Genomic DNA, 26,722 nt, shown 5'->3' on the forward strand with positions numbered 1-26,722 from the left:
GTAAGTTCCAATCCAAATGCCAGCAGGCTCAAGACCCAGGAATAGCCAATGTTTTAGTTTGAATCCAACGTCGGGAAACAAATGATATCCCAGCTCAAAGGCAGTCAGGCAGGCCGGATGAATTCTCTCTTACTCTAGGCAGGGTCAGCCTTTTTGTTCTATTCAAGCCTTCAACAGATCAGATGGGGCGCGCACACATTAGTGAGGACAATCTGCTTCACTCAGTCTGCCAATTCAAATGTTAATCTCTTTCAGAAACACCTTCACAGACACACTCATAATACTATGTGACCAGATGTCTAGGCACCCCACAGTCCAGTCAAGTGGACACATGAAAGTAACCATCCTATCCATGTTGTTCCCTAGAACTACTTTGATGGATAGGTGCTGTGAAATTGTTTGTTCGGTTTTGTTGTTGTTGTTGTTGTTGTTGTTGTTGTTGTTTTGGTCTCCTCTCTCTGAATTCCTCTTCTTAGAAAAGTCACCATGAGCAGACAGAGAAGAAACTCATGCCACCTTCATTTGGCAACCGGGTCTCAGAAGTCGTCTGGCAGAGACCACATGATCTTCTTTCAGGGCTGTGCCAGGGAGGCCCCTCTACTGGATGGAAGCCTAGACTATAGGGTCAAGAATTGTCCAAATCTGAGAGTCTGTGTACCTTGATAAGTTTGCTCTTTCTGGGTCCTTTTTTTCTTATTTTATGTGAAGGAAGCTTCAGAGCTCAGTAATGGTGAGGCATTTGTTTTGGCTATTCAACTTCTTCCCCAAACTGGAAGGGTATTTTGTAAGGGTGTAGTAAACTGCAGTCTAAGAACACAGCCTTTATCATTAGTCAGAGCCAAGGCTAAATTTCAGCTCTGCCAACTGCTAGGCATGTGAGTGAGTTCCTTAACCTCTGTAATACTCACAGGATTGTTGCAGATCGATATGTTAATGTATAAGAAGCAAGCACTTATGATGGTGCCTGCCAGGTGGTTAGCATCAAGTAAGTCTTCACTGATACTGTTACAACAGAAGGCAGGCCCATTTCACCTGTATCAGTCACTGCCTACAGCCAATAATCAGGCCAAGAGGTCCTTTGTTGCCACCTAGTGGCCATTAATTGCACTACACCGCATAGCTAAACCTACCTAAATGCAAATACAAATGCAACTTAGGTGCCTAAATGAAAGAAAAGGCAGGGGGTAAGATTGTGTACCAGTGAAACTACCACCTTCACCCTAGGAAGCTTGATTTTTAGCCTTCTGCTGCTTGGTGACAGGAGCTGCCTCATCAAGAAAGCACTGATGCATGCACAAAGAGATGAAGAACATTTTTTGTTATAAATTGGAAAGTTTATTTTATTATTTTTTAGAATCTATTTACAAGATTAGTAAAATGTATGGAAAGGTGGGTAGAGAGATAAGCATGTGTTCCAATTAAATAGAGCACAGGCCAATGCAGCACGGAAGAAAAAACTTCAGTGACTGATTTTCTGGAGCCCACACAGGGTTTTTCAATAAAATCCAGGCCAAAGTGCCTTAGGCACACTGTGTTGAAGGTTTTTAGCAAACCTTCAACAAGCAGAGAACAAGCTTCAAACTCACCTCACTTCCTTCCTCCCTTGCTCCCAAGCTCCACAGAGACATCTATTAGGGAAAAAATAGTTAGGCAGTCTCCTTCCATTTCTCCAAATGTCAAAGTGAAGTCCAACAGAAAGCAATTAACAGATGCCTGCCCAGCAGAGAGTGTGGGAGTACCAGGCAGCAGTGAGCACAAGGCATATCTTAGCATATCACAGGGTGGCCCCATTTACTCCCCATTAACCAGCTAAAAATAGCCTCTCTACTGCCTCAGCTTTCTGTCTTTATTAGAATCAGTCCCAACAGTTTAGCTCTTTCCCCTTGAAAGCTTCCTTAAACAAGTGGCAAGTGAGAGAACTAAATATGGACTCTGCTCAGGTGCATATTTCCCCAGGGAATTTCTAGCGTCTCCCTGCGGGTAACCCACCACCAACTATTCTTAAAAATTGACTCCAGGCCCCACTCAGCCAGCCCCCATACCAGAGGCAGGATAATAACCAAACTATCCCTGGAGAGGGACCCGAGTTGGTTGTTGGGAAGAGATTATATGTGGTTAGATAGCAAGATCTTATTTGTGACATTAAATGAGCAAACCATAAAGCATCTAAAATGATTAATTTCTCACTGGCACTGTCAGTGAGCTGTCATCAACTGACAGTTCTGTCATAAGTGTCATTTATAATGTCACAAGTCTATTCCCCATCAATGTCATTAAACAATTATGCCTGGTTTATAAAAAGAAAGGGGGAGGGAGGGGGGATGCGTGGAAAGCCATATGTAAGGCTTAAGCAATTATATACTTTGCTGTTCCTGGATGGCAGTCCCTGCCAACAATTAAATCTTACTTGATTTGTTCATTTAGGCAAATTATCAATTATTTGGAGGCATCAGCCTGGGTAATTTTTTCCTCTCCACTGGCAGCAGCCACGGTGCCCTGCCAGGATTGATATCAACAGGATGGAGACAGAGCTTTGATAATGAGCCCTCTCAGAACCTGAGCCTGCAGCTCTGCTCTCTCTTTTTTTGTACTAGGACTGTTGTGTTTTCTTTGTCAGCGTTTGGCATATGGATGAGACTGCTAATTCTGTGAGCTGTTTAAATGAAGATAGCTTTTCTAATACGTATGCTTCCTCCTCCTTCCTTTTAAATATTTTGGTAAATATAACCTGTTAGGCAGCTAGCCCCTCCCATCGTCTCTTCTACCTTCATTTTTCTTCATGCTGGTTATGCTGGGGCCACATTGCTCAACTCCCACTCCTGCCCCAGGTTTCTGCTACGCATCTGTTTCAATGGAGATGTTCACCAGAAGAGCAATACCAATGACCCTTTCTGATCACTCTATAGCATCAATAGAGAAACAGACGTATGTGGTGGGGAGGAGTCTAGCCTGGGTGAAGATTGAAGACCAGACCTTGTGAGAATGAAAAAGTGAAAGACAGGAGGACACTCTTGCATTCTATAAAGGGATACCTTTCTGCACTAGGGTTTCTAGGGTCAGGCCTAGAAAGGGTAGGTTTCTTTCTAAAGCATTAAGGAGCAGGCCAGAGAGGCCCTGAAATATTTATCAAAAAAGAGACCCTTATATAGAATGTGGTCTGGGCAATTGTCATTTACACCTTGAGTCCTCATATAGATATGACCCTTTCCTGGTGGATTCCAGAAACTGGTACATAATTGTACTTGGTTCAGTTCTATGACTTTGGCTTCTTGTTGGCATCTGGGGTGGACATCTGTTGTTTTCACCTGCCAGCATCTTTGCTCTTCTGTAAAGAAGACTCTTGATTTTCCTGGCAGAATCATTTCTTCCTCACTCTCAGACCATGTACTTTGGGTGTGGTTGGCCCCACTCCAGGCTCCAGGGGTAAGCAACTGACTAAGGCATGATCCATGAAGACATCCTATTCCCCTGGCCACAGTAATTAGGCCAGAGAAGGAACATGGCTCAAATTGATCCAATGGGAGCCCGTGCTGAACTGTTCCTGGTACTAGTGAGATAGAGTTTGAGTCTGGAAATGCTGGGGGCTCTCTTGCCACCACAAGCAAAAGTGTGTTTGAAACTGAAGTTAGTACAGAGAAGAGCAGAGACATGTCATTCCAGGTGGCACTGGAGCACCAGGTGGCATTGGAGCCTCCAGTGTGCCTGCAGTTAAGTGTAATCCTGGGCTTTTCAATGAGATCAACCAATAAACTTCCTTTTCACTTAAGCTTGGTCAAGATAGGTTTCTACCCCTTGTAGTCAGGAAAATCCTGAGTAATCCAGATTTTCCTTCATTCTCAGTTCTCTGGTTCTTCCCTCTTGCATTTAAGGTCCGTTTATCTGCGAGTGTCTGTCTCTATTATTACTCATATCATGGCTTCCATTTTGTTTTATTGTTGTAGCTTCATTTTGGTTGGATAGATTGTCCAAACTCTTTCCCCACCTCCATCTATTGACCTAATGGTAGTGGCGGGTTCTGGATGGGGAATTACCAGCCTGCTAGCTTTTTGAAATTGTATCCTGGCATTTAGAAGTTTTTTTCCACTGGCTGGCTGGATTGAAGCCAACTCTTTGAATTTAATGCTGAATGTGGCTAAGACACATGTAAATATTACTCAAGAGTCCCTTACAATCTTAGCAATGATTAAATGAAGAAAGATGGGAGGGAGGAAAGAAGAAAGAAGAAGAATGGGAGAGCAGGACACAGACCCCCATCTCTTGCCCCCATATCCCACGTAAACACAGTGCTATGATGTCACACTGCTGTTTCCTGAGATCACAAATGCTTAAGATCTTTTAAGCCACTGGGCTATGCACAGCGTGGGAACCTGGCCAGTGCTCCCATCTTAAGCATTATCCAGCTTGCAGTGGCCATGCCTCAAGTTCTCACTCTAATTTTTTTCAAATATTCTTTCCCTGCTTAGCCCCATCCGTTGAGTAACAGTTTCCCTCCATCCCCAACTTCTCCAATTCTCTGGCTAGGTCACATCACATCACCTCCTTCCTACCATTGTCCCGTACACTCTGCCTCAAGCTCCAGGGAGTCTCCAGTCCTTATGAGACATCATTTATAAAACCACTCATTTATACTTAACATAGAGAGGCTCACTGGTATCCACTCTAAGGGGAAGTGGAAAGATAGCCACTCAGAAATGAAGAAGGTTATTTATTGCACCTAGCATAGCATTTGGATGGGATCTATTCACTGCCAAAGAGAAACCTGGCAAAAAGTGGAAAATTGAATCCTGTTTTGTCCACACACCACTCATGCCAATGATGTTCTGCTGAATTGACAGGCTTTCCGATTCAATCGATTGGCTCTTTTTGTCATCTGGTAGACCCAGAAACAGTTCTCCCTTGAGCTCTTTAGTTTGCAAAGATAAATACACACTGACTTGAAAGAACAATAGAGTAGAATAAACATGTGTGTCCTCTAGCTACATTTTGCAAGCAGAATCGGAAAAAGAAAAGGAGAGAGAAAAAAAATGGATAGGGTGGCAGAAAGAGCTGGGGGCCGGAGAGGGAGGTGGAGAGAAAGAGAGAGAGAGAATGACACCTGATGTCAAATCTGCCTAGACCGCCCCAGCTGTGCTATGCTGGAAGTGTAGGTTTGCCCTACCCCAGCTGCTGTAGCTAGGGCCCAGGTGTTTCTGGAACATTGACGTGATTCTGTGGTTGATATCAGAACTAATGCCAGGGAAAAAAACAAAAAACAAAAAAATCTAAATTACATTTAAAAGGAATCTACCTTTTTATCTTTTAACCTTAGGCCTTCCCTAGCCATGCAGAAAAAATCAATCTTGGCTAATCCACTGACCAAGAAAAAGGGAAAAGAACAGAAGAAAACGTTGCTTTAAACAGCTGCTTGATGCTTAAAGAGTTATCAGAGGGAAGGTAATCTGAGAGCTCACCAGCAGAAACACAGGCTCAAAGGGCCAAATTGAGCGGCTTCTTATCCATATCCCCTGGCTGGTCATTAGCCGGGGAGTCAAGGATAGACTTACCTCACATCTTACCTTATATATCTTAAACCAACAGCAGCCATGCTTTCTTGACATTTTTTTGCTGAGAGCTGGAAAAACTGGTTTCTTCACTATTCTTGATAGAATATAGCCAACTATATGACCGTTAGGTAGGCATTAACTGCAGAAATCAAGATAGAGTTATTTCTACCTGTGATATAAGAAAGAATGTATCTAATCTTTGCCCCCCAGTTCCTAGCACGGAACTTCAAAAACCCTTGGAATTTCCTAAGTGATAGGAGTGTCTTGTTATTCACAAGGAGTCTTTTTGATCATATCTGAGTTTATGTTAACAAGGTGACTCATGGCGGGGGTCTCAGTTTCAAGGGAGGGGCTGGCCACTCCAGAAAGACCAAGCACGTGATTTAGAGAGTGGAACTTATGGGCCTATCCCCAAACACCAGGGAGAGAAGAGAGATTGGATATTGAGTTCAATCACATAAATAATGATGCAATCAATTATGCTTACTTAATGAAACCCCAGATAAAAACTGAACAACAGATCATCAAGTGAGAGGGTGATGTAGCCTGACTCCGTGGGGACAGAAGCTCCTGTCCTTGGGACCTTTCTAGATCTTGCTTTATGTATCTCTTTATCTGGCTGTTTATTTATATCCTTTATAATAAGACAGGGATTGTAAGCATCATGCCTTTTGAGGTCTGCGAGGCATTCTAGCAAATTATTCAACCTCAGGATGAACGATTGGGTTTTCTCATAAGAGAAACCCCAAATTTGTAGTTGACTGGGCAGAAATGTGGGTAGCCTGGGACTCCACTTGCAACTAGCATCTGAGGAAAGGGCAGTCTTGTTGGGCTCTTGTTGGGACCTTGCCCTTTAACTTGTGGGATATGATGTTAACTTGGGAAGCTGGTGTCAGGATTGAACCAAATTGTGGGATGCACAGTTGATATCAGATAATTGGTGTCACAGTGCATTACCTCTTCAGCACTCTCAAATAGGGAGACCGCAAAAGGGACCATGCAGCATAAGACATGTGGTCTCTGAGCTCTGCAGTGACTGTTATCACCGTATATTTTTATAGCAATAGGAAAATTGGTGGAATATTCACTTGGGTTAAGAGGCAAAGTTCATAGAATTTGGGACTGAATGCACCCGGGGATGAAGTCCATATGACCATTCCGCAGCAAGATGACTCTTCAAACATTCAAAAAGCATAATTTCTTTGCAATCTACTTATAATATTCCTAATTACCACCCCCTCCACAAACACCTCTATCCAGTAATCACCTCACCCCAACTTTAATCTCAACCGGAGCACTTATTACCACTTGACACAAAAGGCATTTGCTGAAGTCCCAGGAAGAGAAGAGTGACAGACCCACAGAGGTTGCCTGTCAGATTCACTAGAAATGGGGAACGTGGGTATAGCAATCAATGAGGATGACCACACATTTTCTTACTTTTTTCTTCTTTTTTATTGTGGTAAAATAAAAACATTTATTATTTTAGCCATTTTTAAGTGTCCAATTCTGTGGCATTAAGTACCTTCACATTGTTCTGCAACTATTACTACCGTCCAAATCCAGAATTCTTTCTTCTTCCCAAGCTGAAACTCTGTACCCTTTCAACAGCAACTCCCCATTACCCCCTCTCCACAGCCCCTGGCAACCAGTATTCTACTTTTTATCTCTATAAATTGGACTAATCTAGGTTTTGCAAATAAGTGGAATCACAATATTTGTCTTTTTGTAACTGGCTTTTTTCACTTAGCATAATGTCTTCCAGGTTCATCCATGCTGTGGCACATGTCAGAATTTCCTTCTTTTTTAAGGCTGCATAATATTCCATTGTATGCACACATCACATTTTGTTTTCCTATGTATCTGTTGGTGGATACTTGGGTTGCTTTCACTTTTTGGCTATTTTATATAAAGCTGCTGTGAACATGGGTGTATACGAGTATCTGTTTGAGTTTCTATCTTCAAATCTTTTGCATATATACCCAGGAATGAAATTGCTGGGTTATATGATAAGTTTTTTTAACATGGTAATTCTATGTTTAATTTTTAAGGGAAACTAATATATTATTTCCACAGCAACTGCACCATTTTTCTTACCTTTTAAAAAATATTTTCTCTAGGTTTTTAAAATGGTCTTATTTATTTACATGTTCATTAATTCTTAGATATGGGGTCTCACCATATTGCCCAAGCTAAAGTTCAGTGGCTATTCACAGACAGGGTCACAGGACACTGCAGCCTCAAGTTCCTGACCTCAAGTAATTGTCCCACCTCAACCTCCCAAGTAGTCAGGATTACAGGCATATGTCACCATGCTCAGCTTAAAAATTGTATACTTCTTGCATGTGTTTTGAATTGGTAATATATTCACATGATACAAAACACAAGCTTGATCAAAAAATATCTACCTTTTTCTCCTGTCTCCAAGCCTTTTAGTTCCCCTTCCGGAGGCTGCCAATGTTACTATTTATCACTGCCCTGCTACAGCACCACAAGTCACCCCAACATCCAAGCAAGTTTCAAAATTCAATCTGAGGCTGGCTTTGTGAACAGAAATATTTTCAAACTATAAGCTGTCTTCTCAAAGAAGGGGTTAATGGAGAGCAGAACTCTGAAATGCACTGTACATAATGAATAACAAATACCCTTTTAAGATGAGTATTTTAAAACACCAACATGTTATTATCCAAAATATATAAAAGTGTCTTTTTTTGTTTTGGCCCTGAGTACTACATTGAAAGCATTACCTAATGCCCACTCCAAAAGATTAGCTCTCTCTGAAAGAAAAGAGTCAACATGCATAACACATCACAGCACCATCCTGCATCTTTTCCATTTGGGTTCACAGTTAGACATTCCCTGGTTTAAGGGAAAGAGCATTTGCAAAATGGCTCTTGGGGCTTAATTGGTATTTCTTTCTTTTGCCTGCTGGAATAATCCAAGAGAGGAAACTGCAAAGCAATTTAAGAACATTAGCATTGTTCCTAAATACCCACGTCCAAAGTTAGTGAATACAACTGGAAAAGCCCAAAGAGCACCTAGGGAGATTAAGGGAGGTTTTGAAGCAGAACGCATGATTCTAATGAACTTGGGCTCTGCCTTATGGAAGAAGAATCTATCTAAATACATTAGGGCCAACAGAGCAGACAGCAGACGGGAGGCAGCTACCTAAACGCAAGAGATGCTGTTCTCGGTAAGTTGTGAAACGCTGCAAATAGATTTGGGTGGGTTTGAAGCCCTGAGTCGCTACAGGGTGCTAATTATGATTTCCATACTGTTGGCGAGAGAGATACTCCCCAGCAGGGTGTCAAGAGCCACAACATATGCACTCCAGCTGTCCTCGTGAACCTCCCCCTTGTACCCCTCATGGCGGAGGTCTCTGCTTGGTTTCCTCCTCTCACTGAGCAGATGAATTAATTTGTTTGAAGATTGGAGAAGGATTTTTTGAAAGAGTACATAATAGGTTAGTACCAAGCAGAAATCAGGATCATTGTTGCATCCTTTTTAACTTCAATATGAATGTTACCTAAACAATAAGATGTATAGAGTCAATGTGATCACATTTTAACACCTGCATCCAAACCACAGGAAATAATATGTTATAGATTTTAAACAAATCTAATTTTTGACTCTGAGAGTGCAAAGTGTGCCTGATCTTTCTGTTGAGGTTTTTTGGTGAAGGGAACTTCTGGCATCAACTATCCAGAGTCAGACAAAACTTCACAGGTTGTGGGCAAAGCCCTTCACAAAACTGTTCTCACTTCAGATACCAGTTGCAAATGCTGGAGTCCCCAGGCCTTCCTCCCTACTGACCAACTGGCTATAAATTCAGGGGTTATCACTATCTCTTCAGGTTTCGTAATTTGCCAGAACAACTTACAGAACTCAGAAAAAGCACTCTACTTATGATTATAGTTACAGCAAGATAATACAAATCAATCAGAATCAGCCAAAAGAAGAGACACATACAGCAAAGTCAGAGAGCGTCTCAAATGTGAAACTTCCTTTGTCCTCTCCCATGCATTCAGGGTCCATCACCCTCCTGAAACATTGATAAGTGATAATACAGAGTATTACACACAGCTGAGCTCGGTGTCCATGGTTTTTACTGGGGCTTCAGTATGCAGCATAAATGATTAAAGCATTGACTATGTGACTCAATCTCTAGTCTTTTTTTCCCTGAAGACTGGTTCAAAATCAAGGTGGCTGAAAGCCTCTGTAATCTCTTGGTTGGTCTTTCTGTCATGACCAGCCTCCATCCCGAGTCTTTTCCTTAACATAAACTACCTAGAGCCCTATCATGAGTCACCTCATAAGCAAAACCTATCAGGACCTACCATTAATAGCAAAGACACTCCTATTACTTAGGAAATTCCAAGGGTTTGGAGGCTACCTCCCCAAAACTAAGAACAAAACCCACCCAAATCTTTTATTTATAGGTAGATGGAAAACAGTAAGGGACAGAGGAATGGGATTGGGTGTGAGATTATGAGGTCATTCAGGAAGCAAAAACTCAAGTTCTGGTTAGAGTTTATTATATCTTCTCATGCAGGTTACTTAATCATCTTGGGTTTTACATCTCATTCTTTTCACTTATGGCAATAATTACTGATACCATTTAATGAGTGCTTACTATGCACCAGATGCTGTGCCGAGCACTTTGCCTACTTAATCTCATTTATTCTTCACCATAAACTTGCAAATTTTGTCATTTTATGATCTCTATTTTGTAAAGAGTGGAGAGATGATAGAGATTTCAGGAGGTTAAATAACTTGTTCAAGTAATTGGAGGAGCTGTCACTCAACCATAACTGTGAGTCCAAAGTTCTGATTCTTAAGTTTCCTTTCATAACACTATACTGATAATTGGCTTACAGGCATATTGGGAAAATAAATTAGAAAGATATGAATTATTATAATCTGAAAGGGAATAACCTCATGAGTCAAGGTTATAAGATTACCATTATTATTATAACTGATTATTACTATTAGCAATATTATTTCACTTTTATACTTCACATGAATCTGTCTACTTATTACAAAAGTGGTTTCTACTTACTATATGAGTTCCTATTATAAGGAAAGAACTCCCTTTTAGAGAGAAAGCAAATCTTTAAGCTATAATAAACAAAATTCCATGTAGTTCCCCAAACATTTGTTAAGTGTAATACTTACTATGAGCCAACTTGTAATGTGCAACTTGGATAGTATAGAAAGATGAGTAAGACATAGATTCTCACCAGCAAGACGAGTGTGCATAGAGTAACACAACTCAAGGCAGAATGTGGTAAGTGTTCAAACGCACACAGAAAGCCCTCTGCTGGTTCAGAGGAGAGAAAGGTAGCACATAAACCTCAAGGGATCAAGAAGAATTTCATATCCACATCTTGAAGGACAGACAGAATTTGGAGAGATTTGGATGGGTAAGAAGATGGGATTCCTGAAGAAAGGAATCTGGTAGCAAAATTAGACCAGGATGTAGCCCACTTATAATATACATCAGTGGGTGACAAAACAGACTATTACCAATCAAGGAAACTCAGTTGAGCTTCTGTATCCACAGTTTTTATTGGAGCTTCATTATTTAGGTGTGGTTGATTAAACCACTGGCCTTTTGCCATTAAACCAGGTACAATTCAGAATGTTTGAAAGGATGGGAATTAGTGTATAGTTTAGTGGTAACTTATTTTTGTGGGATAAACACAGCATTTAAAATTTTAAAAAATTGGCTTCATCATAATTTTATTAGCTTTATTATGTTAAGCAAAGCTCTAACTCCTCCAGCACCACTTTGCCCATTCTAAAAATGAGGGTAGATAATGTCTAGCTCTTAAGGCTTTTGTTGGAGTTAAATGAGAAATATATTGAAAAACTCATATTCTGTGAACTAAATAACATTAAGCAAATATTAGGTTTTACAATTTCTGTTGTTGTTTGTTTGGATTACAGGAAAACAGCCAAGCTATGTTAAACAATATCAATGAAAAAAATATTGGAACCGTACCCTGGAGGGTGGGCATAGAGTAGCTAGGATGCCAGGGTGAGGAGGCTGAACTTTGTCCAGTAGGAACAGTAGGAATGAAGTCAGTTCATGTCATGTTTTCAGTTGTTTTGTTTTGGTTTGGTATGTTGAAGGTGATTATAAAAGCATTAGTACTTATTATTTCAAGAATAGCAAGCATTAACTCTGAGAAAAAGTAAAATTGTTTATCTGAAATTTTCAGTGAGAATAATCATGGAATGTGGTGCAAATTCGCCTTTGAAGATTATTTGAGCAAGTTTACTTTTTCGATGGTAACACCTTGGAAAAAAGACAAAAAGCTAAAGACACTTACCTGGCTTCCCCATTACCCCATCTAGAAGTCACAGTATGGGTACGATGGTCTGTGAAGATAACTTCCAGGCTGAGAACTTGAAGCACTACCAGCAATAACTCTAGCAGTCTGCATAATTTTCTTTCTGCCTCACAGTTTGCCTTATCTTGTCCTCAGAAGCTGAGGGAATGAGAAATACGACTCCTCATTTGGCTCCATAGCCAGAGATGTAGAGAGTAGAGAAAAATATTTATCAATTAAAGTGTCCAAAATATTCATGTACAATTAATTTTTTAATAAGTAGAGATTTCAAAGAGATTTACCTTAACTAAATCTGATGGTAAAAATTTAGTCAAATCATTTTAATTAACTTATTTAAATATCTAGGTGGGCTTTAATATCACAGAGCTAGAACCTAAATACTTTTATTTGTAATACTGAGATTATTTTAAATTAGTTTATTATAAAATGTTCAAAATTCAAAAACACAAAGAGGATAATGTAATAAATTGTGCTATACTGTTCACCCATATTCACCAAGTGTCAAGATTTTGCTGTACTTACTTTATCTATCCTTCCTTCTCATCTTTTTGGATGACATAGCTTTTGGTTTGTTTATATCTACTTTATATCTTTAATAAATGTATAAAAACTTTCTATAAGTTTTGCACATTTGGTTAAGTTTATGCATAAGTATTTTTTGTTGTTATTGTAAATAGATTTATCTCCTCCATTAAAACCTCTAACTAGTTATTGTTCATATTTAATGAGGTTATTAATTTCTGTCAGGTGATTTTGTATTCAGTTTTACCAAATTCTATCTTTTTTTTTCTTTTTTATTATACTTTAAGTTCTAGGGTACATGTGCACAACGTGCAGGTTTGTTACATATGTATACATGTGCCATGTTGGTGTGCTGCACCCATTAACTCATCATTTACGTTAGGTATATCTCCTAATGCTATCCCTCCCCCCTTCCCCCACCCCACAACAGGCCCCAGTGTGTGATGTTCCCTTTCCTGTGTCCAAGTGTTCTCATTATTCAATTCCCACCTGTGAGTGAGAATGTGCAGTATTTTGTTTTCTGTTCTTGCAATAGTTTGCTGAGAATGATTGTTTCCAGCTGCATCCATGTCCCTACAAAGGACATGAACTCATTCAGGCTGCATAGTATTCCATGGTGTATATGTGCCACATTTTCTTAATCCAGTCTGTCATGGATGGACATTTGGGTTGGTTCCAAGTCTTTGCTATTGTGAATAGTGCCGCAATAAACATACATGTGCATGTGTCTTTATAGTAGAATGATTTATAATCCTTTGGGTATATACCCAGTAGTGGGATGGCTGGGTCAAATGGTATTTCTAGTTCTAGATCCTTGAGGAATCGCCACACTGTCTTCCACAATGGTTGAACTAGTTTACAGTCCCACCAACAGTGTAAAAGTGTTCCTATTTCTCCACATCCCCTCCAGCGCCTGTTGTTTCCTGACTTTTTAATGATTGCCATTCTAACTGGTGTGAGGTGATATCTCATTGTGGTTTTGATTTGCATTTCTCTGATGACCAGTGATGATGAGCATTTTTTCATGTGTCTGTTGGCTGCATAAATGTCTTCTTTTGAGAAGTATCTGTTTATATCTTTTGCCCACTTTTTGATGGGGTTGTTTGGTTTTTTTTTTTTCTTGTAAATGTGTTTGAGTTCTTTGTAGATTCTGGATATTAGCCCTTTGTCAGATGAGTAGATTGCAAAAATTTTCTCCATTCTGTAGGTTGCCTGTTCACTCTGATGGTAGTTTCTTTTGCTGTGCAGAAGCTCTTTAGTTTAATTAGATCCCACTTGTCAATTTTGGCTTTTGTTGCCATTGCTTTTGGTGTTTTAGACATGAAGTCCTTGCCCATGCCTATGTCCTGAATGGTATTGCCTGGGTTTTCTTCTAGGGTTTTTATGGTTTTAGGTCTGACATTTAAGTCTCTAATCCATCTTGAATTAATTTTTGTGTAAGGTGTAAGGAAGGGATCCAGTTTCAGCTTTCTATTCATGGCTAGCCAGTTTTCCCAGCACCATTTATTAAATAGGGAATCCTTTCCCCATTTCTTGTTTTTGTCAGGTTTGTCAAAGATCAGATGGTTATAGATGTGTGGTATTATTTCTGAGGGCTCTGTTCTGTTCCATTGGTCTACATCTCTGTTTTGGTACCAGTACCATGCTGTTTTGGTTACCGTAGCCTTGAAGTCAGGGAGCGTGATGCCTCCAACTTTGTTCTTTTGGCTTAGGACTGTCTTGGCAATGTGGGCTCTTTTTTGGTTCCATATGAACTTTAAAGCAGTTTTTTCCAATTCTGTGAAGAAAGTCATTGGTAGCTTAATGGGGATGGCATTGAATCTGTAAATTACCTTGGTTGGTGGTGATATCCCCTTATCATTTTTTACTGTGTCTATTTGATTCTTCTCTCTTTTCTTCTTTATTAGTCTTACTAGTGTTCTACCAATTTTGTTGATCTTTTCAAAATCCAGCTCCTGGATTCATTGATTTTTTGAAGGGTTTTTTGTGTCTCTATCTCCTTCAGTTCTGCTCTGATCTTTGTTATTTCTTGCCTTCTGCTAGCTTTTGAATGTGTTTGCTCTTGCTTCTCTAGTTCTTTTAATTGTGATGTTAGGGTGTCAATTTTAGATCTTTCCTGCTTTCTCTTGTATGCATTTAGTGCTATAAATTTCCCTCTACACACTGCTTTAAATGTATCCCAGAGATTCTGGTATGTTGTATCTTTGTTCTCATTGGTTTCAAAGAACATCTTTATTTCTGCCTTCATTTCGTTATATACCCAGTAGTCATTCAGGAGCAGGTTGTTCAGTTTCCATGTAGTTGAGTGGTTTTGATTGAGTTTCTTAATCTTGAGTTCTATTTTGATTGCACTGTGATCTGAGAGACAGTTTGTTATAATTTCTGTTCTTTTACATTTGCTGAGGAGTGCTTTACTTCCAACTATGTGGTCAATTTTGGAATAAGTGTGATGTGGTGCTGAGAAGAATGTATATTCTGTTGATTTGGGGTGGAGAGTTCTGTAGATGTCTATTAGGTCCACTTGGTGCAGAGTCGAGTTCAATTCCTGGATATCCTTGTTAACTTTCTGTCTCGTTGATCTGTCTAATGTTGACAGTGCGGTGTTAAAGTCTCCCATTATTATTGTGTTGGAGTCTAAGTCTCTTTGTAAGTCTCTAAGGACTTGCTTTATGAATCTAGGTGCTCCTGTATTGGGTGCATATATATTTAGGATAGTTAGCTCTTCTTGTTGGACTGTTCCCTTTACCATCATGTAACGCCTTCTTTGTCTCTTTTGATCTTTGTTGGTTTAAAATCTGTTTTATCAGAGACTAGGATTGCAACCCCTGCCTTTTTTTATTTTCCATTTGCTTGGTAGATCTTCCTCCATCCCTTTATTCTGAGCCTATGTGTGTCTCTGCACATGAGATGGGTCTCCTGGATACAGCAAATTGATGGGTCTTAACTCTTTATCCAATTTGCCAGTCTGTGTCTTTTAATTGGAGCATTTAGCCCATTTACATTTAAGGTTAATATTGTTATGTATGAACTTGATCCTGTCACTATGATGTTAGCTGGTTATTTTGCTCATTAGTTGATGCAGTTTCTTCCTAGCATTGATGGTCTTTACATTTTGGCATGTTTTTGCAGTGGCTGGTACCAGCCTCCTTCCCGGTGGCTTTATTTACCTACTTAAGTCTCAGCAATGGCGGGCACCCCTCCCCCAGCCTTGCTACTGCCTTGCAGTTAGATCTCAGACTGCTGTGCTAGCAATGAGGGAGGCTCCGTGGGCATGGGACCCTCTGGGCAGGTGTGGAATATAATCTCCTGGTGTGCCATTTGCTAAGACCCTTGGTAAAGCGCAGTATTAGGGTGGGAGTTACCTGATTTTCCGGGTGTTGTGTGTCATGGTTTCCCTTGGCTAGGAAAGGGAATTCCCTTCCCCTTTGCACTTCCTGGGTGAGGCGATGCTTTGTCCTGCTTTGGCTCTCACTTGTTGGGCTGCACCCACACGCCCTGGTGAGATGAACCTGGTACCTCAGTTGGAAATGCAGAAATCACCCGTCTTCTGTGTCGCTCACGCTGGGAGCTGGAGGCTGGAGCTCTTCCTATTCGGCCATCTTGGCATGGATTGCTCTCATTGTTTGTAGTAGTCTTTTTCACTAGTTCTCAGTTTTTTCAAATATATAATATCTTCATTATTACATACATTTCTAGAAATTCTACAATTTTACTTTGTATTTTCCATTTAACTCGAGTCTTTAAGAAAGATTTTTGATAACTTGTCAATTATCTCTGGTTTAACTGTAATTTTGGAGGGGAAAGAGCTGGATTATTATGTCTATTTTCCAAAATTAACTGAGGTTTTTCTTTGTGTTTTAACGTATGGTAAATGTCTACTAATGACCAAAAGCACTAGGGAATAAAAGGTATTCTTTACTATTGGGACTCAGAGTTCAATATATAGCTATCTGAACTACCTTTTTTTTTAGGCCTTCTATATTATTAATATTTTTTAATCTCACTGTCTTGAAAAAATGTTATAAAAATCTTTTGTTAATTGTATCTGTCCATTCTGTCTTTCATATTCTACATTTTCTGTTTGTAAAAGTTGTAAAGATATTAGTGACTATTACATCTTTACTGTGTATTGTATTCTTTGGGTTCATTAAATGGCCTTCATGTCTTTCAATGTTTGTTGGCATGAAATCTATATTTTTCTGATATTCAGATCATGTTCTCTGCCTTCTTTTTATTTTACTTGACTGATATGTCTTGATCTATATTTTTACTCTTAGCCTTTCTGATTCACTTTTTTTCCTTGATATGTTTTATGTAACACCATGGAGTTAGATTTTGCTTTGTTAAGATCAAAATTTTTTTTCTTTCATAGGTAAGTAAAGTCCATTTACATTTATTGATATAATCAATTTTTTTCTCAGTTCTGACATATTGTTTTACATGTTATTTGTTTGTTGAATCATGTGAAATTGCTAACAGCCTATTGTTTATGACCTACCAAAATGCCCATTGTATCCATAAATATTTACATATTTACATATGTCTATGACTTTTTATGTTCACAGACATATACAATATATATGCAAAGTGCTTTACTTTGTGATTTACTTTATAATTATTCTTTCTTTTGAAATTTAGAAAGCTTTTTTTATATTCTAGTGGTTATCATTATTTAATACTCTAATTCCTTCTATAAAATCTCAACCAGTAATCATTTTTTCTCCCCTCTTCTCTCTTCCCACTATCCACATTGTCTCTAGTATTAACTTAATGAGAAATTTTAAGACAGGTCAAGCTTCAACTACTTCCATTGTCAGCCTCAAGCAATATCCTCTTGCTCCCACCTAGCACATATCAGGCAATCTGTAAGATTATTCTTCTTTCCATTACTCAACCCTTTCTTGTCCTATTTTTGTTAGTTTGTATTATATGACATTGTCAAAGCACACATCAGCAGTACACTTTTTAAATTCTTATCTCCAATTTCAAGTTGTTGTTTTACATTTAAATACATTCACACTTATCTCTGAAAACTTGTACTGAATTTTCTAGAATTATTTATTGCTTATCTGAAGCTCATTCTCCAGTCAATTTCTCAGGAACAGGTCATGAGAGTAACATTCCGTGAGCTCTTGCAGTTCACAATGCTGGACTTTTTCCTGTTAACTCATACAACCTTTGATTCCCATCTTCTTTTCATGAAATCATTTAAAATATTTCTCTTATTTTTATTTTGTTTTTGTTTTTGTTTTTCGAGACAGAGTCTTGCTCTGTCTCCCAGGCTGGAGTGCAGTGGCATGACCACCTCCTGGGTTCATGCCATTCTCCTGCCTCAGCCTCCCGAGTAGCTGGGACTACAGGTGCCCACCACCACACCTGGCTATTTTTTTTTTTTTTTTTTTTTGTATTTTTAGTAGAGACAGGATTTCACCATGTTAGCCAGGATGGTCTCAATCTCCTGACCTCGTGATCCACCTGCCTCAGCCTCCCAAAGTGCTGGGATTCGAGGCATGAGCCACCACACCCAGCCCTTCTTTTATTTTTTTAACAGAAAATGTTGTTGTTGATAATTCTGATTTTTGTGTGTGTTTGTTTTTGAGACAGAGTCTCACTGTGTCACCCAGGATGGAGGAGTGGCACAATCATAGCTCTCTACAGCCTCCAACTCCTGGGCTCAAGTGGTCCTCCCACTTCAGCCTCCCAAAGCACTGGGATTACAGCCATGACCTGAGAGGTCTAATTCAAATCTGATTTTCTATCTCTTAAAATGACTTGGTCTCTTTGTCTGAATTCCCAAATAGAAAAAAAAAAAAAAAAAAAATTTGTTTTTGTTTTTTCTAACTTTTAACATTCAGTTATTTTATTAGGATTTCCTTGGTGATAACTGTTATGTGTTGATTTTTCCAGTTAAAATAAATGCGTAAATCTTAAAACTTCTATTTCAGCAAACTGTTCCTGATTTATAATTTTAATTCTTGTTTTCCTTCCTTAGGGACTGTTTTGTTAGATCCTCCTTCTTTTCATTGTTTCTTTATATTTACTTGTCTTTTCTTCTTTCATTTTCTCTCAAATCATTTTTATCTTTTCCTTTATTTCTATTTGATTTTCTTCATTTTTGCTTTTTTATCTTTTGATTTTTCTCACTGTATTTTTCCATAGTATCTTTTCCCCATGTGTTGCAACTTATTAGTCTTTATTTATTAGTGTATTTTTAAAAATAACTTTCCTGAGTTATGTAAGTTCTCAATTCATAGCCATTGGCTATTTAACTATTTATTCTATTTCTGGTTTATACCATTCTTTCAAAGTGTCTATTGATTCTTTAATTTATTTTCTCTCACTTTGCTATTGTATGTGTGATATTATGATTTTATATACTTTATATATAAACACACGTATATAGGTTTTCATCCACCATTCCTGGATCATGACTCCATAATTCTGGTTACAGTTTATTTATAATGTGGGGTGCTTCATGCCTCTGAAACAGGCCTCAAGAAACAGAGTCTCTCTCTTTGACCTCCTGTCCTCCTCTCACCTGCCCAAGGCAGGACTCTAACCTGATTATAGTTTAAAAGACTCTCATTCAGAGCGGGTCCTGCCCCACACCCTAGAGGAAGGAATGCTGCACAGACAGTCCAAAAAAAAAAAAAAAATGAAAAGTCTGAGCAGACAGGCCTTCTGAGTTTAGATCATGTACTTTTTGCCCAATCACATGTCTGCATAGTTGTCCATCATGCTTATGTTATGAAGCCACCATAAAAACTCAAAAGGACAGGGCTGAGAGAGCTTCCAAATAGTTGACATGTGGAGGTTCCTGGAGGGTGCTATGTCAGGGGAAGACATGGAAGCTCCGCGCCCCTTCCCCTGTGCCTTGACCTATGCATCTCTTCATCTGTATTTCCTTCTCTATGAAACAGGAAAAACACCCTGTATTTCCTTATCTATGAAACAGGGATCTTTAGTGATATACTTGTAATATACTTTATAATACACTGGTAAACTTAAGTGTTTCCCTGAACTGCTTCAGCAAATTAATCGAACCCAGAGGGGGTCGTGGGAACCCCAACTTGAAGCCGATAGGTCAGCAATTCAGATTTGCAGCAAGGAGTGTCTGCCATGAGGGTGTGTTGGTGGGGGCATTCTTGGGATCTGAGCCCTCAGCCTGTGGGATCTGATGCTATCTCCAGGTAGCTAGAGTGGGAATGGAACTAGAGGTGAATTTGAGGTGAATTAGAATTGAATTAGTTGGTGTCCACTGTTTGTTAGTGGGGAAACTGCCCCTCCCCGAATAATTTGGCCACAGAAGGCTTCTTCTTTGTTCATTGTTGTGGTGTGAAAGCAAAGGAAAAATTTGATTCGGGTGTTTTTCCGAAACAGAGTGTTACAGTTTTCATCTGCTTTGTGTCCACTTTTTCTGGTGTTATTTATTTCCTTATTACCTTTTTTTAAATAATAACTTTGAATTACTTTGACTATTTTTTTCTGCGTGTCCCCTGTTTAAATGAAACGGCTTTTCCTAGACTATTAAGGGACAGTTCCTGGTCAGTGGGGACCAGGGGATGAAGTAGGGTCACTCTCTCAGCTTCATCTTTCCTGTTATTAAGAAGGACTCAAAATACGTCATCCCATCCATCTCTCAGGTCTACGCCTAGCTGAGAAGGTTTCCTGCCGTCAGTCCTGTTTCCCAGAGCTCTCCCCTTTAGACAAGTTATTTTGTTGTTACATGACTTCCTGGGATCTGATTCCTTCGGGCTCACAACCTCCTCCCCACACCACTTACCAGAGTGTCTGCTTCTGGCAGTTTTCCCCTCTGGAAAGGGATATTAGTTGGATATTTTGGCGGTCGTCAAGGGTTTGCTCTACTGCCTCACTGTTGGGTCTCTTGTGATGCCATGTGCAGGCTCCTGCTTTCACTTGCAACTCTGAGCATATCAGAATAGTAGCTTCACAGTTACTCTCAGGCTTGTCCACACAGATTTTTATTCCAGATTAGGCTTTCTTTTGAGGGTGAGTCTTCATGGGCGATCTTGGGTTCTATAGCTTATAGGGCTTGTCAAAGGTTTGCATTGAGCCCACCACTCTCTTTTCCTGTTTCCCGCAACCTCACACCATCCGAACCCCAGTGTTTCTACCCTGCTCAATTGCTTTCACCACTCCACAGTGGACTGCCTTTAGGTGCCACTGCTATATGTGGTTTTGACCACAGCAGTACTCTAGGATTTAGAGGTGTTTCCTATCACCTAATATTTAAAAATATATGATCTATGCATATTTTTACACTATTTCTAATTTTCTGTTTGGTTTTCTGGAGGAGTTTTGAAAAGATTGAGAAACTACACTGCCACCATAATCTCATTAGGACCAGAACTCAGGATGAAGCTTCCACATATTCTTTATAAAATCTTATAATTTTAGAACTTGAGCTCTCTAAAAACCTTAAAGGTCACAGAGTCCAATACCCTCCTGTAATAGGAAAGATAATTGAGGTCCAGAGAGTGAAAAAGGCTTTCTCAAAGCCAGTGGAGAAAGTAGTAGAGCCAAGTATAAAATATAGCTTTCCCAGAATCTTGGTGTTAGAAGGAACCCTGGGGCATGTGGTCCATCTTCTTACCCAGTGCATAATTCCCCAGGAAGAGAGGTAGCCAATATCCCCTTGAATATCTTAAAGGATGAGGTGTCTAAATCAACCAGTTCCCCATGTGGTAAAGACAAACTTATCTTTTCATTTCTTTGCCTTTTTCAAAAGAACAAACTGAGACACACAAGGATGAATTGATGCAGGTGTTATTGCGTTTGTTCCCTGTTTCCTCTCAGTTTAGAAGCTGACTTAGAAGCACCTCTAGGTTGATTCACAGCCTGAGTTGGAAACAATCTTCAAGTTCATCTAGTCTAGTGGATTCATTAGTCTATGCTTAAACATGCCTGGCAGCTCACTCTATCATCAATTGTTCAGGAGTTCTTCCTAAAGTGAGATGATGCACATGAACGTATTTGTGGATTATACAACATTATATAAATCTAAGATTGTCAGATTTCTTATATGGAATGGAATTTTCTCCCCTTTAACTTCTAAGCATTGTTCTTGGTTCTGCCCTCTGAAGCTATGCAGAATAAGTCTCATCACTCTTGTACTTTGCAATGCTTTAAACACTGGAAGACAGCTAATGGGCTCCTTCCTCGTGGCTAAGGCTTACCTTTTTCCATGGTTATAAACACAGCCAGCACTTTTATTCCTCTTGTGGCATTGTCATCAGTACTCCCAGCAATCTGCTTTATCTCCTTTAGCACATGAGAGCTTATTAATGTTTCTCTTAAAATGCCAAAAATAAACAGAGTGGGACTCAACTTTCTTTGTCTCAGCATCACACTTACATCAGCAGTGTAAGATTATGAGTCATTCCAGTGCTTCTTATTATGCCTGATTTATTTTCAGCTTGCAGTCAACTAAAAACACCTAATATTTTCTAGCGAACTTCTACCAAAGCAGTTCTCCCACTTATTGGGCGTGGGCAGTTGATATTTTTGGTCCTAGATGTAGGAAAATAGCTTTGTAAGCAGCAACACAAGTCCTTTCAGAACTCCAGTGACTGACTGAATCTGGGGACCCTGACTCTTTTGGGCATCAAAAGAGTTCTCTCTGATATGCCTCATCCCTTTCTTGGGATTTAATTCTTCCTTGGCTATATTTGCTATATTCCTCTTCATTTGAATATCATACTCCTAGATATAGAAGTCCAGAGAAAAGTAGTGGGTGAACAATCCCCTTCTCACTCTTGGTAATAATTTCTAACACTTTCTACCACTCCGCTGGCACCACTGCTGTTTTCTTTTTACCACTATCTGTATCAGTATATCATTGAGTACCCAAGCAGGGGTGCCTGCTGGTCTCATTCTCCTGTTTACTTTTTTTTTCTTATTAATACAGTATTTATTTATCTTTTCTCTGTCAAACCCTGAGCCAACCATGTTCCCCAGGCTGCCTGAGGAGGTATAGGAAAAGGAACACACAGGGCCTACCAGGCATGGGAGAAAGAACTATGGGAGGTGGAGACCAGCTCCTTCACACGGGGAAGAGGACGAGAAAGGCCACCATCAGGCAAAAGAGCCCCAAGGCCTCACAGAGGGCAAAGCCCAGAATGGCATAGAAGAAGAGCTGTTGCTTCAGAGAAGGGTTCCTGGCATAACCAATGAGGAGGCTCCCACACACAGTCCCAATTCCAGCCCCAGTGCCAGCCACCCCAACTATGGTAGCCCCAGCCCCAATGAACTTGGCTGCTCTGTTGATGTCCCTTGAAATGGCACTGGTTTGGAAGCTGTGGCTAGGGACAAGTGAGGTAAGGGGATGTGAGACTGCCAAGCTGCTGAGACTCTCATCTGTCATTGTCTCTGGTCATTTCAACACCACTGCAGATAGTGGATGGCTCAGCAGCAGTGAAGTGCTCTTGACCAAGGAGAGAGTGGAGATGAACTTGGAGCAGGCATACATTTTCAGGGGGTGAGGGGCTGTGGCAGGAGAGCTGCTCCCAGTGCAGAGAAGACAGAGAGGACTCTCCTGTTTAAACATACAGTGGAGGGTCAGGGAGAGGGAATGATTAAGAAGACATGAAATTGGATGGTACATACTGACCCTCTTTAAGAGAAAGATATCTGCTATCAGTACATCTTGACATACATTCCCCACCCACTCATTATCCAGGACAACACCTTTATATCTTCTAACCCCTGTATTTCTTTATCTATGAAACAGGGATCTTCAGTGAAAACCTACATTTCCTTTGTAGGATAACCTACATTTCCTTAGGACATTCCTAATATAAATTATTCTTTCTCCCCTATTTACTATGTAGACCTTGTCTATTGAGGCTGTATGCTAAAGAAGACCCTTATGGTGCTAAGGAGTACCCTCTGGGGCCACTAAGTCAAAAGCCTTCATCCTAGTATGAGTTGTCAAGTGCTAGCTAGCCAGTTTCTATAAAGGACCCACCTAAACCACTAATGAGAGCCTCAAAACTAAACATATTGCAAAACAAACACGTGGAGAGAAAAGGTTAAGTTAATTTTTAAGTACTTTCCTATCATTTTTCCTGATAATGCCCAAATACTGGTCATGGGATGTGTTTTTATGTTGATAGGGGAGAGTGGAGGCTGTGAAAAGGAAATAGGACTAAAAGATGAGAACAAGGGTGAAGCATAAACTGGTCTATGAGCTGGGATTCAGACGGCATATTTCCGACTTCCGGAAGTGTGGTGAACATCATGAGGTCAATGAACATTACCTAGAGAGAGATGTATTTTCATATTTATTTGCTACTGAATGAATATAAATGACTGTATACATATTCTTCGGTATACTGTTGTACATCCACCTACTCATATACCAGTCTGAAAGATAGAATATTCCCATCACCCATCATGGAACTTCTCTGTGTGCTCATCACCACTCTCATCTACTTCCCTATTCTCTTAGAACCTCTTTTTTCTGTTTATCAGTCTTCTGTTTTTCTTTATTGTCTTATGACATACATTCTTATTTCTAAACAATATATTATTTAGTCTTGCATGTTTTTAACTTTATGTAAGCGGAATTACACTGTGTATTTCTTTGCCTTGCTTTTTTGTTTGTTTGTTCAATTTCATATTCCTGAGATTCGTCTGTGTATTGCTATAGTTCATTTATTTCTACTGGTATATAATATCCCATTTATTCAGCAATATATTATCCATTCTATTGTTGATGGACATCTGGATTGTTTCTAGTATTTTTTTAACCACAGAGAGTATTAGGACCTATGCATGTCTCCTGGTGGTATAGACCAGAGTTTCTCTAGGTGTATATCAAGGAATAGAGTTGCTAGGTCAAAAGCTTTATGTATTCTTAAGTGAACTGGATAATTGTAAGTTAAAAGAATTGGCACCAATTTTCATTTTTACATACTGTGTATAAGAGTTCTGATTGAAGTCACTTCCTTGCCAAATTTGAAGTAGTCAAACTTTAAAATTTTTGCCAAACTATTGAATATGAAATATTACCTTATGGTTTCAATTAGCATTTACCCACTAATGAGGTTGAATATTTTGTTTTATGATTTTCTTCATTTCTTGTTCTTTATCTTTATCTTCTTGTAGTTTATTCATTTGTATGGATGTTTGGGTAGTTCTTGATACATCTTTTAATAGATTCTGTATACTAATTATTTGACAATTATATGTGTAACAGAATCTTCACTCAATTTGTATCTTGAATCTTTAACAATTTTTTATTTCCCTTTGAAAAATCAAACTTCTTAATTTTAATCTGGTTTCACTGGGTGGTTTTTCTATGCATGAGATAATATATCTCCCCAGTCTGTCTCCTGCCTTTTTATTTATGTAACAGTTAATTCGATGAGCAAATGTTTTTAATTTTGATATCTCATTTATTAGTTACCTCCTTTTGTAATTGTTGTTTTCAATATTTAAGAATTTTTTTCTTTTTTTTTTGAGATGCAATCTAGCTCTGTTGCCCAGGCTGGAGTGCAGTGGCACGATCTCGGCTCACTGCAACCTCCGCCTCCCGGGTTAATGCCATTCTCATGCCTCAGCCTCCTGAGTAGCTGGGATTACAGGTGTGCACAACCACACCCAGCTGATTTTTGTATTTTTAGTAGAGACAGGGTTTCACTGTGTGGCCAGGCTGGTCTCAAACTCCCGACCTCGTGATCTGCCTGCCTCAGCCTCCCAAAGTGCTGGGATTACAAGCATGAGCCACCGTGCCTGACTAGAAATTTTTTAACTTCAGAAAATATCTTCCTATTTTTTTCAAAAATCTTTACATTTTAGCATTTAATTTTACATTTACTTGTTATTTGTTTTGTATGGTGAGGTAAGGGTTTGGAGTTCATTTTTCCCCATGTAGATATTCAGTTGACTGAGCACAATAGTTGAAAATACTTTTTTTTTTTTTTGTAAGATGGAGTCTCACTTTGCCACCCAGGCTGGAGTGTAGTGGCATGATCTAGGCTCACTGCAACCTCTGCCTCCTGGGTTCAAGCAATTCTTCTGCCTCAGCCTCCTGGGTAGCTGGGATTACAGGCATGTGGAGGCATGCACCACCATGCCCAGCTAATTTTTGTATTTGTAGTAGAAATGGGGTTTCACCATGTTGGCCAGGCTGGTCTCAAACTCCTGACCTCAAGTGATCCACCCGCCTTGACCTCCCAAAGTGCTGGGATTATAGGCATGAGCCACCACTCTGGTCCAAAAAACTTTTTTCTATTGAATTACTTCAGTGTCTTTAGGAAAAATCAGTTGACTGTATCATTGTGGGTTTATTTTGAATTATCTATTCTGTTTCGGTAGTTTTCAACCAATATGTCTTCAAACATTTTTTTTTCTGCCCCATTCTCTGTCTGTTCTTCTGGGTCTCCAGTTACACATATATTAGACTGCTTAATATTGTTACATGGGTTTCTAAAGCTTTGTTTCTTTTTGTTTAATATTTTCCTCTCCATTTCTCAGCTTGTGTAATTTCTAATGTTCTAGTTTTATGTCTATTGACTTTCCTCTACCACCTTCAATCTGCTATTAAACCCATTTAATGAATTTTTCATTTTACTTATAGTATTTTTCTGCTTTAAAATTTTCATTTTGTTCTCTTTTATAGGTTTTATTTCTCTAACTCTATTCCCATCTGCTCATTATGAAAATATCTTCTAAGTTCTTAAACATATTCAAAATAGCTGCTTTAAAGTCTCTGTCTTCTAATTGCAACATCTGCATCATCTTGGAGTTAGGGTCTTTTGAGTTATTTTAATCTTGGTTATTTGTCACATTTTTCTATTTCTTGCACGTGTGTATTGATAATTGACTGATACTGGACATTATAAAAATTGTATAGAGTCTGAATTTTGTTATTTTTCCCTGAAGAATTATTTTTGTTAAATATGCTGAACTTGAAATTCCAAATTTTGTCTCTCCTGCAGGTGACAGAAGCTTAAATCTCTCCTTAATTCTTCCAGCTTCCACTGTTTTCTTCAATGTATGCGTGTTGTTTTCTTTTTTCCTATTTGTCACGCTTCCTTCTGGGGTTTTCCCTATGCAAAGAGAAATGGTTAATGATCAGCCAAAAAGTTAGGTGGATTTTATGTGCAGATTTTAGGGTTCATTCCTCTGTGGATCTCTATCTTCTAGGATTTCTCACCTAACTTTCTTTTTTTTTCTTCTTCTTTTTTTTTTGAGATGGAGTCTCACTTTGTCACCCAGGCTGGAGTGCAGTGGCATGATCTCGGCTCACTGCTAGCTCCGCCTCCCAGGTTCACA

General features: G+C 39.2%; 1 pseudogene; it reads right to left on the bottom strand.

Moving 5' to 3' along the window:
* Positions 1-22,484: 22,484 nt before the first annotated feature.
* On the bottom strand, positions 22,485-22,967 carry LOC105484966 (ATP synthase F(0) complex subunit C2, mitochondrial pseudogene; annotated as a pseudogene).
* Positions 22,968-26,722: the final 3,755 nt, after the last annotated feature.

This window comes from Macaca nemestrina, chromosome 1, assembly GCF_043159975.1.
Source record: "Macaca nemestrina isolate mMacNem1 chromosome 1, mMacNem.hap1, whole genome shotgun sequence".
NCBI classification, from domain to species: Eukaryota; Metazoa; Chordata; class Mammalia; order Primates; family Cercopithecidae; genus Macaca; species Macaca nemestrina.